The 14002-nt window shown below is 38.9% G+C and overlaps 2 pseudogenes across 2 annotated transcripts; both read right to left on the bottom strand.

Annotated features, from left to right (window-relative positions):
* Nucleotides 1–5112: 5112 nt before the first annotated feature.
* On the bottom strand, nt 5113–6098 carry LOC116546288 (annotated as a pseudogene). The gene has a single exon (XR_004266657.1). The product of XR_004266657.1 is annotated as an F-actin-capping protein subunit beta pseudogene (transcript).
* Nucleotides 5113–6170, bottom strand: LOC116546289 (annotated as a pseudogene). The gene has a single exon (XR_004266658.1). The product of XR_004266658.1 is annotated as an F-actin-capping protein subunit beta pseudogene (transcript).
* Between the last annotated feature and the right edge of the window lie 7832 nt (nt 6171–14002).

Below are 14002 nucleotides of genomic sequence, written 5' to 3'. Positions count from 1 at the left end.
TGGTTTCAGATATTAGCCCCAAATCAAACATCACAAGTACAGACACTCTCCATTACCAATTTGTGATTCAGCTGCTTCTTATGTGGACTACTCCTGACATCGAAACAGGCAGAATGGAATGGTTGCCTATGGATGATGATGAGATGAAGTAAAAGGAAATTTTTATTTCATTCTATGTGATTATTTGTATTTTCTTTTTCTTTTTTCTTTTTTTTTCTTTTTTTTTTTTTTTTTTTTTTTTTAGGTTTAAGAAGCAGGTAGTTTAATAGGCGAGAAAGAAGATGAAAGGAAGAAAGAAGAAGCTCACCTGTACAAACAGAGGGAGGAGGGGTCTCCAAAGCTGAGACAGGGAACCCCACTTTCAGATGATTATCTTATTTTCTAAACATTATCCAATACACATGTACTACATGAGGAGAAATATTTAATAGCAATAATAGTCACTGTCTATTTTAAACACTGTGTGTTCCTACACGTATGCCTGAAGCCACTATAATGCAAGTGATGTGTTTTGCTTTTCCTCTTCTTACTCCCTATAATATTTTTTCTAACTTTCTCGTAGCACTTTCACATCTTGCTTAATATATACCTTGACATTATTTTTCTTCCTGAATAAGTGGTAAAATCTTTGAATCCTGAGATTGGATTTTAATCATCTGTATATCTCCACCACCATGAAACACATTATCTTACAATATGAGAGAAGATAAACAAATAATTTTCAGGAAAAATGAATGAATAAATGAATGGCTACTGTAGATTAAATGAGGTTAAACACTTTTTTTAAGGAAAAATCCATTGGTAGTGTCTATACTATTATAGGTATACAACATCCAAAAATGCTACATGAGGTCAGCATTTCTGGAAAGAAGGTGGTTAGGTAGATCTCAACCGGGGGCTTCTAGACTGCCAGAGGAAAAGGAAGGGGGACCTGGCAGTACAGTGTTTATCACCAGGGGCTCAGCAAGCCTTCCAGCCTAACTGCCTGCTCATCTACTGCAGCTCCTGATTTCAAACAGGTGAGCCAGAGACACTGGCCTCTTCTTGCCTCAGGTATTTCCAGAATCATTGTAATTGGTAAAGCTATTATGGGAAACAACTTCTGTGCAGGCATAGTGAACATCCACACTTGTTTCACAGAGAACTGTTCTTCTCAACCCAGGGAAAAAAAAACTCCACAGTGAGTGCCTTATGACCAAGCTCTTCAACTCCCAGAAGATCTCCTTTACCATGGGTAATTTCTCTGTGTTTCCAGCTCAAATGAAAACGTTGTTGGTTCACGTTTCCCCAGCATTTTTTTTTTATATTTTAGGCTTCCCTGTAAAAATAAGATTTTAGCTCTAAGGGCAGGCATTTGGACCTTTCTGGCAGTGACTCCTGCTCTGGGCAAGCACACTTGATGATCATATGGTACATGGTCCCTCCTCTCATGACCATCTGCTAAACTGGCTCTCTGCCCACTCACAAGCTCACTGAATTGTTTCACTAAGACACAGGTGCCAGGCTATCACGGGTTTAAACGAGCAGCCGACATAATACAACAAAATATTCCTCTTCTCTTCAGGAAGATCCTTCCCCCATGACAGCCTTAAAATAGTGCCACTACACGGCTTTTGAAGCTTGATTAAAGCCAGAGACATAGGTGAGCCAAAGATAGTGTTGTGAGAAGAAAACCCTGAGAGATGAGTGCTCACAGAGGAGAGCAACAGTGACTGCAATAGCTGTGGTACAGGTAGAGGGCTGGGGTTAACCAGAATCCTAGGAATCTGGAAGGAAAGAAGTCATCGCTTCAAGAATATTTAACTGGGTCCTTAAAAATCAAAGAAGGGGATCTAAATTGTGTGCAGAGAGAAGTAAGCCTGCCACTTGATGAAGAGTTCAGTCAGCCTCTGAATCTCGAGGCTCTTAACAGTTAGCCTGGAATAATAATAATACTATGTTATTATCACTATGGCTATGTAACAATCATTTCAAATCTTAGTTGTCTAAAACAACAATAATTTTTAAATTCTCAAAAACTTGGGAGCAGCTCAACTGGCCAGTTCTAACTCAGGGCCCCTTGGGAGATTGCAGTGAGTGGAGGCTGCATCTGGGTCCTCTCAAAGTCTTCTTCACTCACACATCTGGGCTGGAAGGACCGGAAGATCTAGCAGCTGGAACTTCTAGAGCTCCTCAGGCATTTGCCTGTGTCTTTGTGTGCTCTTTCCTTATGGTCTTTCCAGCCTGGTAGGTTCAGGGTCAGCAGACTTCTTATATGGTATCCCTAAAGGACTGTGGCCTGAGACAGCGAGCCAGGAGGAAGCTGCATTGTGATGTAGGCTTAAAAACCAAGTTGTGTCACTTTCACACATTCTATTGGTAGGCAGTCACAAATGTCTATCCCACCATTTCACGGAGAAATGTCAACATATGAATTATAATAAGAGCATGGAGGGTGAGAGATATAACTCCCATCTTTGAAAACTATAAGCTGTCATGACATATGAAGTTGTTATAAGGATTAAATGATATTATTCACGTTCAGTTTATAAACTGTAAAGCACTATACAAAGTTATAATAGTAAGAATAAAATTGTACATGTTTCTCTATTATAGAAGGTAATTTCTAAAGATAAGGTGAAAGGGCATAATGAACTTTTAAATGGAATTAAGACAGTAGTAGTAGCACAGAAACCATCTTTATTCAAAGATTTGTGGTACATTGTTTATACCAATAAATTTTTAGAGGTTTATACGTTTATTTTGTCATATTTCTTTTTTAAAAAATCACCTGCCTTAAGAATACCTTTTCCTGCCTTGATGTAATGGTTCACACCTATCATTTCGGCACCTTGGGAGGCTGAGGTAGGAGGATCACTTGAGGCCAGGAGTTTGAGAACAGCCTGGACAACATTGGAAGACCCTGTCTCTACAAAAAATGAGAAAATTAACAGAGTGTGGTACCATGCCCCTATAGTCTGAGCTACTCAGGAGGCTGAGGCAAGAGGATTGCTTGAGCTCAGGTGTTCAAGACTGCAGTGAGCTATGATGACTACTGCACTCCATGCTGAACAATAGAGCAAGACCTTGTCTCAATAATAATAATAATAATACCTTTTCCTTTTTTGCAGTCTAACGGAACCTAAATGAAAATCTTATATTTTGCCAGTAACTAAACAGAATACATATTAGGGAACTGTCTTATTTGGGGGTTCAAATGATTTCTAAAGTTTCTATAAGTTCTAGGAAATTGGAAGTCTAAGAGCCAGTTGGATTCACCTTACTAATTCAATGCATTAAATTTGTAAAGTATTTATTTATAGACAGGTCTCAAGTATCAACTTTTGATTTACAAATATGCTTACATTGAAGAAATAACAACACAAATAGAAGACAGTGAAAGGAAGAAGAGCGAAAGATTGACCCTATCTAACTCTGTCTGATTGGGTGGGTTCCAGAAGAGAAGGTCTTCCAGGGTTCAGGATTCAGTCCCCTGTAAGGTGAATCCTAGAAAAGAGACTGACTGAGACTCTATGGTCTGCGGATCCCAGGAAATGCACCTAGCTACTGAAAGGAAACTGGGATCTAATCCCTACCTGAAACCTAATTTCCAAAAGTTATTCCCCTGTATACTCCCTGCAGGTCTTAGGCCCCCCTAATAAGATAAATATATCAGAAAGGTATAGGTTCCCGAAAGGTTGTAACTATTTCAGGCTGTCATCACTGTTAGTATTAGAGAAGTTTTCCCATTAGTTGTTATTAATCAGAATTACTGAGGTGATATTTTTAAATTAAAAAAGCAAGATGCAGAATAGAGTATGTAACCATGTCTATAAAAGAAAATAACACATATTCATACATATATATATTCATTCTGTAAATAAATAAATACTTGTCCAGTGAATGTATATGTTTTCATGTACATAGAATATCTCTCTGAAAAGATACACACAAAACTGGAGGCCGTTGTTGCCCCAGCAAGGAAAACTGAGGGACTGGGAGAGAGAGGAAGGGAAGGAAATCTTGCTTTCACTAAATTTACTTTTGTACTTTTACACTGTGTACCATATACATACATTACCTATTCAAAAGCTTGTTTGAAGCTACTCTGGGATAATTAGTGGCCAGTATACTTGCAAATGAACTAGGATGGCGTGCTATGATCAGAGAAAGAACCTCAGGCTCTTCATGCTTTGCTTCTTTCTCACACTAGGATTGCACAGGTTTCTATTTTAACTGCATATAAAGTCATATCATAAAGACTTTTTAATTTTATCATCTTAGCCAGGGTTCCCTCTGAAAATAAAACCTGAAGCAAATGCTTAAGTACAAGCAGTTTATTTGAGAAGTGATCCCAGGTTGCAGAATGAAGGAAAAGGTAGCTAATATAGGAGGGAAAGTCTCTCCCAGTAGGGGTTCATAGTTGGCCATCACTATGCTTTCCTCAATCATAAGGGAATGTCTGAGAAGGTGTCTCAGAACCTGACTGGGACAAGAGAGAATGGGATAGTTTTTCATTGGCTCCTATCCCCATTGGGCAAGGTTGCTCCCAAAAGGGTTGTATTTGCCAGTACTACAGGATTTCATAAAATGTTCTACCTGCAGGTGTCACAGAAACCCCAGACAAAAAGCAAGTGATGTGCCTAGTGCAGGTCTGAGGTGAGGCACTGATGGGATGTACTGAGACTGCCTGAAGCCTGACCAGACCTGGTCACCACAGCAGCAGCTGGAATGAGATGGAAGACAGAGAAGCACCCAAAACATTTTTAAGAAATTCCTTCTTCAACAACTTTCTTCATCAATTCATTTTTTATCCGTCTTCATACTGTTATTGATTTTCTTTCCCTAGCCAGAAAAAGAACAACAATCATGCACTTTTTTTTTCCAGTTTTTCTTCTCTCTTTCACACACCACAGTTAGTTCATAAAATTTTTTTGTTTTACATTTTTTACACCAATGTAACAAAAAGGTGGGAGGGAAGGGAGGCTGGCAGACAGTGGATTTTATGCCTATAAATATGGTGACGGGGAGGAGGACAGGGCCCCCGGGTGAACAAAAACCACACGGTCGCTATGGAAATGTCGAGATAGCTGAGAGCGAGGTGTGGCGGAAGCAGGCTGGGAGCTGGAGGAGGGTGGCTATGGGGCTTTATTCTCAGGGAGAGATGGCGCTGTGCGGTCAATGATGCAGCTGTTTGTGACCTGTGGGGAGGGAAGGGACGAGGGGAAGGAGCAGAAAACAAGTTTTCTAAGAAAGGACTCTAACGAGTGCACGGCGTCTGGTTAACGTGAAGCAGAGGTTTAGCATTGCTGCTTTCTCTTCAAAGCCTCCACCAGGTCATTCTTCAGAGCTTCTTGTTTTGATTTGTCTGCAAAAGCCTGCACAGACCTCAGCCCGTTGACAATATCCTTTGTTTTTCCAAAGTAGATCTCGTTCAATGTACTTCCGATTTTATTTTCTATGTCCTCTACCAGACGCCCGATGTTGGCTATGTGTGGGGAGCAGTCGCTCAATGTTTCATCTTTCTCCATCTGTCTGGTGAGGCTGCCTCCGAGGTTCACGGTGCCAGAGCCGGATTTGTTGGTCTGCAGCCACAGCATCACCATGGAGGTCAACTTGTAACGGGCGGTGCGGCCGCTGGATTTCTCCTGCACTTCCATCAAGTGGATGGAATCCCAGCAGCCTTTGATCTTCTTTGATCCATCTCCAGCCTTCTTTATGAGGATAACTCCAGCAAAGCCATGATCCAGATCCCAGAGGTAGACAGATGAGACTCCGCCTTCAAAATACAGGTCTCGGTACTGGTCAAAGGCATTGTTGGCTTCCACCTCCAGCTTTCACAGCCGAGCTGAAGGTATGGCCCCATCCTCCAAGGGAGGGTCATACTTGTTGCTCCACAGTGACCTATAGGAGTCCCCATCTCTGTTGTAGTCACACAAAAGGTAATCCTTTTCCACAACCTTGTCTCTGGCAATTTTCAGTGGCTGGTCAACAGAAGACAGGAGATCCTCACATAGACTGGGGACCAGGTCAATCAGGTCGCTGAGGTTTTTCTCGATTTGCTGTGGAGGCAGGCGCCTCATTAGGTCCAAGTCACAGTTCAGCTGTTGATCACTCATGGTGGCAGCGGCGGCGGCGGTCCCGGTCCCAGCGTCAGTGGCTCTCCCCCGCCGCAGCAGGGCCCGGCGCTTCCAATCATGCACTTTTAAGAGGAATTTAACATGTAAAAACACTATCAATGTGCTTGTATACATAAAAAATATTTCTGGAAGGATACTCAAGATAACTTGTTTTGTTCATTTCAAAATAAAATCAGTTTTTTAAAAAAGTTAAACACATACAAGTTAGCATCATATTTCAGAAATTTTGCCAGATATTAAAAAAAAAAACCACAGGCATTTGATTAAAGATAGAGGTTTGAATGTATACATTTACCTCTATGCTGTCTGAAACCCCATTAAAATGAGAGTAAAGGAATATTTTTAAGTATACATCCAAGAAGCAAAGAAAACAGAAGATGATAAAATAGCAACAAAATATTGGAAGCTGGAAAGTAGATGGGTGAATGCTAAGTGACCCAGCAGGCTGCAGAATGCTGAAACCTGTGTCAGTAGTGGGAGAAACCAAGATGTACATTGACTTACCTCAGAACTCCAGACATACTCAGGAATTACAGGGATGGGTACCTATGAAAGTGGAATGAAAAAAGCTAAAACTAGGATAGTTACTTTAGTTACTTTAATTTAGTGTAGGAAGAAGTTAGAGTTTGGAGTCCTGTCTCATTCCATGCAGCTGGGAACTGACCCTTTCCCATCCTAGTGGAAGGTAAGATAATAAGAGAAACTCTACTCCGAAGTACATCATGCAGAGTTGGGTTTAGAAGTGTCTCTTCAAAACAGGGGATTAAATTAAAGTCTACATATTAAAAGTTGAGTTCTCCAGCCCCTTCTTCTACTCAGCTCCCAGAATTCTGACAACTAGGTTTGTATTCTTTCGACAGGGTACTGGAAGCTTCTTCTCCAGAAACGAACCCAATACAAAAGTCTTAAAGATACTCACAGTCAAAGATTCCCCTTGAAAAACAGCTGAACTAATCACCTAAAAATTAAGCCCACAAGTCCACAAGCCCTTTATCCTCCAGACCCAGATCTTCTAATCAGTTATGTGGTATCCACATTTTAAATATGAGAGGACTACTGAGGATCATCTGATATTGAGGAAAGCCAGAAAACAAAGGAACTTAGAAGAAAGAGTGACAATATTAAATAAACATTTTTAAAAAATATAATGGAGAAAATTTTTGCAATCTTTCCATCTGACAAAGGGCTAATATCCAGAATGTACAAAGAACTTAAACAAATTTACAAGAAAAAAACAAACAGCCCCATCAAAAAGTGGGTGAAGGATATGAACAGACACTTCTCAAAAGGATACATTTATGCAGCCAACAAACATATGAAAAAATGTTCATTATCACTGGTCATTAGAGAAATGCAAATCAAAACCACAATGAGATATCATCTCACACCACTTAGAATGGCAATCATTGAAAAGTCAGGAAACAGCAGATGCTAGAAAGGAGATGGAGAAACAGGAATGCTTTTACACTATTGGTGAGAGTGTAAATTTCTAGTTCCACAGTGTGGAGTTTCCTCAAGGATCTAGAACTAGAAATAGCCTTTGACCCAGCAATCCCATTACTGGGTATATACCCAAAGGATTATAAATCATTCTACTATAAAGACACATGCACATGTTTGTTTATTGCAGTACTATTCACAATAACAAAGACTTGGAACCAACCCAAATGCCCATCAATAATAGACTGGATAAAGAAAATGTGGCACACATATGCCATAGAGTACTATGCACCCATAGAAAAGAGTGAGTTCATGTCCTTTTTAGGGACATGGATGAAGCTGGAAACCATCATTCTCAGCAAACTAACACAGAAACAGAAAACCAAGCACCACATGTTTTCATTCATAAGTGGGAGTCAAACAATTTGAGAATGTATGGGCACAGGGAGGGGAACATCACATACTGGGGCCTGTTTGGGGATGAGGGACAAGGGGAGGAAAAGCATTACGAGAAATACCTAATGTAGATGATGGGTTGATGGGTGCAGAAAACCACCATGACACATGAATATCTATGTAACAAACCTGCACATTCTGCACATGTACCCCAGAACTTAAAGGAAAATAAATAAATAATTGTAAAAATAAAGCCTTTAATCTCCTCAGAAAAATAAGAGAATATAATAGTGTACTCACACAAGAATATGATACTGTAACAAGTTTCACAAAACAAGTAAAGTGTTTTTGAAATTAAATGTCATGATAGCAGAAATAAACTTTCATAGAAGACCTGAGATTCAAAAATAAAACAATCTCCTAGGAAGTAGAATAAAAAGTCAAATTAAATATGAGAGAAATGTTTAAGTCCAGGATATCTAATATTCTAAATAATAGATGTTTCAGTAAGACAAAATATGTTAAATGGAGAAGAAGAAAATAATCAAAGAATTTAGGAAAAATTTCCAAAACTGAAAGACAATAGTTTCTGGACTGAAAGGACCTACTAATTACACAATACAATGATTTTTTTTTTAAATTAAACTTCAAGTCATATCAGTCAGAAATTTCACAACACTAGAAATAGAAAGATATATAAGCATGAAGACAAAAAAATAAAGATTAGACTGGACACTAGATTTCTCAACAGTAATATTGGAAATTACAGAATAATAAAGAAGTACTTTGAGTTTCTAAGAGGGAAATATCCCAAGCTAGATTCACCCAGACAAATTATCAATAAGTATGGGAAGGGAGGATCAACATGCAAGTTTCCAAAAATATACCTCCTGTGCACTTTTTCAGGAAGATGCTGAAAAATGTGCTCCTCCAAAATGAGGGTGTGAACCAAGAAACAGGAAGACATACTACTCAAGAAACAGAAAACTTAAGAGAGAATAAAGGCAATCCCAGGATAGTGGTGAAAGAAAAACCAAGGAGGTATCTACACAGCAGCCTGAATAATGGAGAGAAACAGTACAGAAGTTCTAGGAAAGATGCCCTCAAAAAGACAAAATACATTTGCATTTTACTGCCTACTAGATACTCACTACACCATTAAAGACAATCACCTCACCACTGAAGACTGAAAGTGAAGAGATAGGAAAAGATGTTTCATGCAAACAGAATCCAAGAGTGAGAAGAAGTAATCACACTTGTGACAGATATAATAGATTTTAAGTCAAAAACTGTAAAAAGAGACAAAGAAGGTCATTATATAATAATAAAGTGATCAATTCAACAAGAGAATATAAAAATCATAAATATATAGACACTCAACACCAGAGAATGCAAACATATAAAGTAAATAGTATTAGATCTAAAGGGAGAGATAGACTGCAATACAATAATAGTAGGGGACTTCAACACCCAGTTTCAACAAGGGATAGATTATCTAAACAGAAAGTCAACAAAGAAATATTGGCCTTAAAGGGTACCATAGACAAAATGGAACTAATGGACATTTACGAAATGTTCCATCCAACAGCTGCAAAATACACATTCTTCTCAATTGCACATGGAACATTTTTCAGGTTAGATCATCAGTTAGGTCGCAAAACAACACTTAAAATATTTAAGAAGATAGAGAGCATATCAAGTATCTTATTTCTGAACACAATGATATAAAACAAGAAATTAACAACAAGAAAAACTTAGGAAACTTTACAAATACATAGACATTAAAAACATGACTCTGGCCAGGTGTGGTGGCTCACACCTGTAATCCTAGCTCTTTGGGAGGCCGAGGCGAGTAGATCACCTGAGGCCAGGAGTTCGAGATGAGCCTGACCAACATGGCAAAGCCTCATCTCTACTAAAAATACAAAAATTAGCTGGGCATGGTGGCAGGCACCTGTAATATCAGCTACTTGAGGCTGAGGCAGAAGAATCACCTGAACTGAGGAGGAAGAGGTTGCTGTGAGCCAAGATCGCACCACTGTACTCCAGCCTGGGGTGACAGAGGCACACTCAGTGTCCAAAAAAAAAAAAAAAAATGTGTTTCTAAATAAAAAAAATAGGTCAATGAAGAAATTCAAAGATAATTTTTTTTATTGTACTTTAGGTTCTGGGATACATGTGCAGATCATGCAGGATTGTTGCATAGGTACACACATGGCAATGTGGTTTGATGCCTCCATCCCCCATCACCTATATCTGGCATTTCTCCCCATGTTATCCCTCTGCAACCTCCCCATCTCCTGCTGTCCCTCCCCTAGCCCTCCTCAACAGACTCCAGTGTGTGATGCTCCCCTTCCTGTGTCTATGTGTTCTCATTGTTCAACACCCACCTATGAGTGAGAACATGCAGTGTTTGATTTTCTGTTCTTGTGTCAGTTTGCTGAGAATGATGGTTTCCAGATTCATTCATGTCCCTACAAAGGGCACAAACTCATTGCTTTTTGTGGATGCATAATATTCCACGGTGTATATGTGCCACATTTTCCTTGTCCAGTCTATCGTCAATGGGCATTTGTGTTGATTCCAGGTCTTTGCTATTGTAAATAGTGCCGCAATGAACACACGTGTGCATATGTCTTTATAATAGAACGACCTATAATCCTTTGGGTATATATCCAGTAATGGGATTGCTGGGTCAAATGGAATTTCTATTTCTAGGTCCTTGAGGAATTTCCACACTGTCTCCCACAATGGTTGAACTAATTTACACTCCCACCAACAGTGTAAAAGCATTCCTATTTCTCCACCTCCTCTCCAGCATCTGTTGTCTCCAGAGTTTTTAATGATCACCATTCTAACTGGCGTGAGATGGTATCTCAATGTGGTTTTGATTTGCATTTCTCTAATGACTGGTGATGATGAGCTGTTTTTCATATGTTTGTTGGCCTCATATATGTCTTCTTTTGAGAAGTGTCTGTTCATATCCTTCACCCACTTTTGAAAGGGTTTGTTCCTTTTTTTTTCTTGTAAATCTGTTTTAGTTCTTTGTAAATTCTGGATATTAGCCCTTTGTCAGATGGGTAGCTTGCAAAAATTAATTCACATTCTATTGGTTGCTGGTTCTAATAATTGTTTCTTTTGCTGTACAGAAGTTCTGGAGTTTAATTAAATCCCATTTGTCTATTTTGGCTTTTGTTGCCAATGCTTTTGATGTTTTACTCATGAAGTCCTTGCCTGTGCCTATGTCCTTAATGGTTTTGCCTAGATTTTCTTCTAGGGTTTTTATGGTGTTAGGTCTTATGTTTAAGTCTTTAATCCATCTGGAGTTAATTTTAGTGTAAGGTGTCAGGAAGGAGTCCAGTTTCTGCTTTCTGCATATGGCTAGCCAGTTTTCCCAACACATTTATTAAACAGAGAATCCTTTCCCCATTGCTTGTTTTTGTGAGATTTGTCAAAGATCGGATGGTTGTAGATGTGTGGCATTGCCTCCAAGGCCTCTGTTCTGTTCCATTAGTCTATATCTCTGTTTTAGTACCAGTACCATGCTGTTTTGATTACTAGCCTTGTAGTATAGTTTGAAGTCAGGTGGTGTGATACCTCCAGCTTTGTTCTTTTTGCTTAGGATTGTCTTAGCTATGCGGGCTCTCTTTTGGTTCCATATGAAGTTTAAGGTGGTTTTTTCCAGTTCGGTGAAGAGGGTCATTGGTAGCTTGATGGGGATAGCATTGAATCTATAAATTACTTTGGGCAGTATTGCCATTTTAATGATATTGATTCTTCCTAACCATGAGCATGGAAGGTTTTCCCACCTGTTTGTGTCCTCCTTTATTTCCTTGAGCAGTGGTTTGTAGTTCTCCTTGAAGAGGTCCTTTACATCCTTTGTTAGTTGTATTCCTAGGCATTTTATTTTCTTTGTAGCAATTGTGAATGGGAGTTCACTCTTGATTTGGCTCTCTGTTAGTCTGTTATTGGTGTATAGGAATATTTGGGATTTCTGCACATTGATTTTGTATCCTGAGACTTTCCTGAAGTTGCTTATCAGTTTGAGAAGATTTTGGGCTGAGACGATGGGATCTTCTAAATATACAATCATGTTGTCTGCAAATAGAGACAATTTGACTTCCTCCTTTCCTAGCTGAATACCATTTATTTCTTTTTCTTGCCTGATTATTCTGGGGAGAACTTCCAATACTATATTGAATAAGAGTGGTGAAAGAGGGCATCCTTGTCTAGTGCCACATTTCAAGGGGAATACTTCCAGTTTTTTTCCCATTCAGTATGCTATTGGCTGTGGGTTTGTCATAAATAGTTTTTATTATTTTGAGATACATTCCATGGATACCTAGTTTATTGAGAGTTTTTAGCATAAAGCGCTATTGAATTTCGTCAAAGGCCTTCTCTGCATCAATTGAGATAATCATGTGGTTTTTGTCTTTGGTTCTGTTTATGTGGTGGATTACATTTATAGATTTGCATATATTGAACTAGTGTTGCATCCCGGAGATGAAGCCTACTTGATCGTGATGGATAAGCTTTTTGATGTGCTGTTGCAATTGGTTTGCGGTATTTTATTGAAGATGTTTGCATCTATGTTCATTATGGATATTGGCCTGAAGTTTTCTTTTTTTGTTGAGTCTCTGTGGGGTTTTGGTATCAGGATGATGATGGTCTCATAAAACGATTTGGGAAGGATTCCCTCTTTTTATATTTTTTGGAATAGTTTCAGTAGGTGTGGTTCCAGCTCCTCTTTGTGCATGTGGTAGAATTCAGCTGTGAATCCATGGACTTTTTTTGGTTGGTAGGCTATTAACTGCTGCGTCAACTTCAGCCCGTGTTATTGGTCTATTCGGGATTTCAACTTCTTCCTGGTTTAGGCTTGGGAGGTTACAAATGTGCAGGAATCTATCCATTTCTTCCAGATTTACTGGTTTATGTGCATACAGTTGTTTGTAGTAATCTCTGATGGTAGTATGTATTTCTGTGGAAACGGTGGTGATATCCCCTTTATCATTTTTTATTGCATCTATTTGATTCTTCTCTCTTTTCTTTTTTGTTAGTCTGGTTAGTGGTCCATTTTTCTGACCTTTTCAAAAAACCGTCTCCTGGATTTATTGATTTTTTGAAGGGTTTTTTGTGTCTCTACCTCCTTCAGTTCTGCTCTGATCTGAGTTATTTCTTATCTTCTCCTAGATTTTGAGGTTTAATCTTGCTCCTCTAGCTCTTTCAATTTTGATGATAGGGTGTCGATTTTAAATCTTTCCTCACCTCTCATGTGGGCATTTACTGCTATAAATCTCCCTCTAGACACTGCTTTAAAAGCGTCCCAGATATTCTGGTATGTTGCATCTTCATTCTAGTTGGTTTCAAAGAACATCTTTATTTCTGCCTTCATTTCATTGTTTATTCAGTCAACATTCAGGAGTCAGTTGTTCAGTTTCCATCAAGTTGTGTGGTTCTGAGTTAGTTTCTTAATCCTGACATCTAGTTTGATTGCCCTGAGATCTGAGAGACTGTTTGTTATGATTTCCATTCTTTTGCATTTGCTGAGGAGTGATTTACTTCCAATTATGTGTTCAATTTTAGAGTAGGTTCGATGTGGTGCTCAGAAGAATGTATATTCTGTGGATTTGGGGTGGTGAGCTCTGTAGATGTCTATTAGGTCTGCTTGGTCCAGATCTGAATTCAAGTCCTGGATATCCTTGTTAATCTTCTGTCTCATTGATCTGTCTAATATTGACAGTGGAGTGTTAAAGTCTCCCACTATTATTGTGTTGGAGTCTAAGTGTCTTTGTAGGTCATTAAGAATTTGCTTTACGTATCTGGGTGCTTCTGCATTGGGTGCGTATATGTTTAGGATCGTTAGCTCTTCAAGTTGCATTGATCATTTTACCATTATATAGTGCCCTTCTTTGTCTCTTTTGATCTTTGTTGGTTTAAAGTCCATTTTATCAGAGACTAGGATTGCAAACCCTACTTTTTTTTGCTCTCCATTTGCTTGGTAAATCATCCTCCATCTCTTTATTTTGATTCTATGTGTGTCCTTGCAT

Source organism: Sapajus apella, unplaced genomic scaffold, assembly GCF_009761245.1.
Source record: "Sapajus apella isolate SASKATOON/1434 unplaced genomic scaffold, GSC_monkey_1.0 scaffold742, whole genome shotgun sequence".
NCBI classification, from domain to species: Eukaryota; Metazoa; Chordata; class Mammalia; order Primates; family Cebidae; genus Sapajus; species Sapajus apella.
Note: the sequence above shows the minus strand (reverse complement) of the source record. Positions and strands in the feature narration are given on the sequence as shown.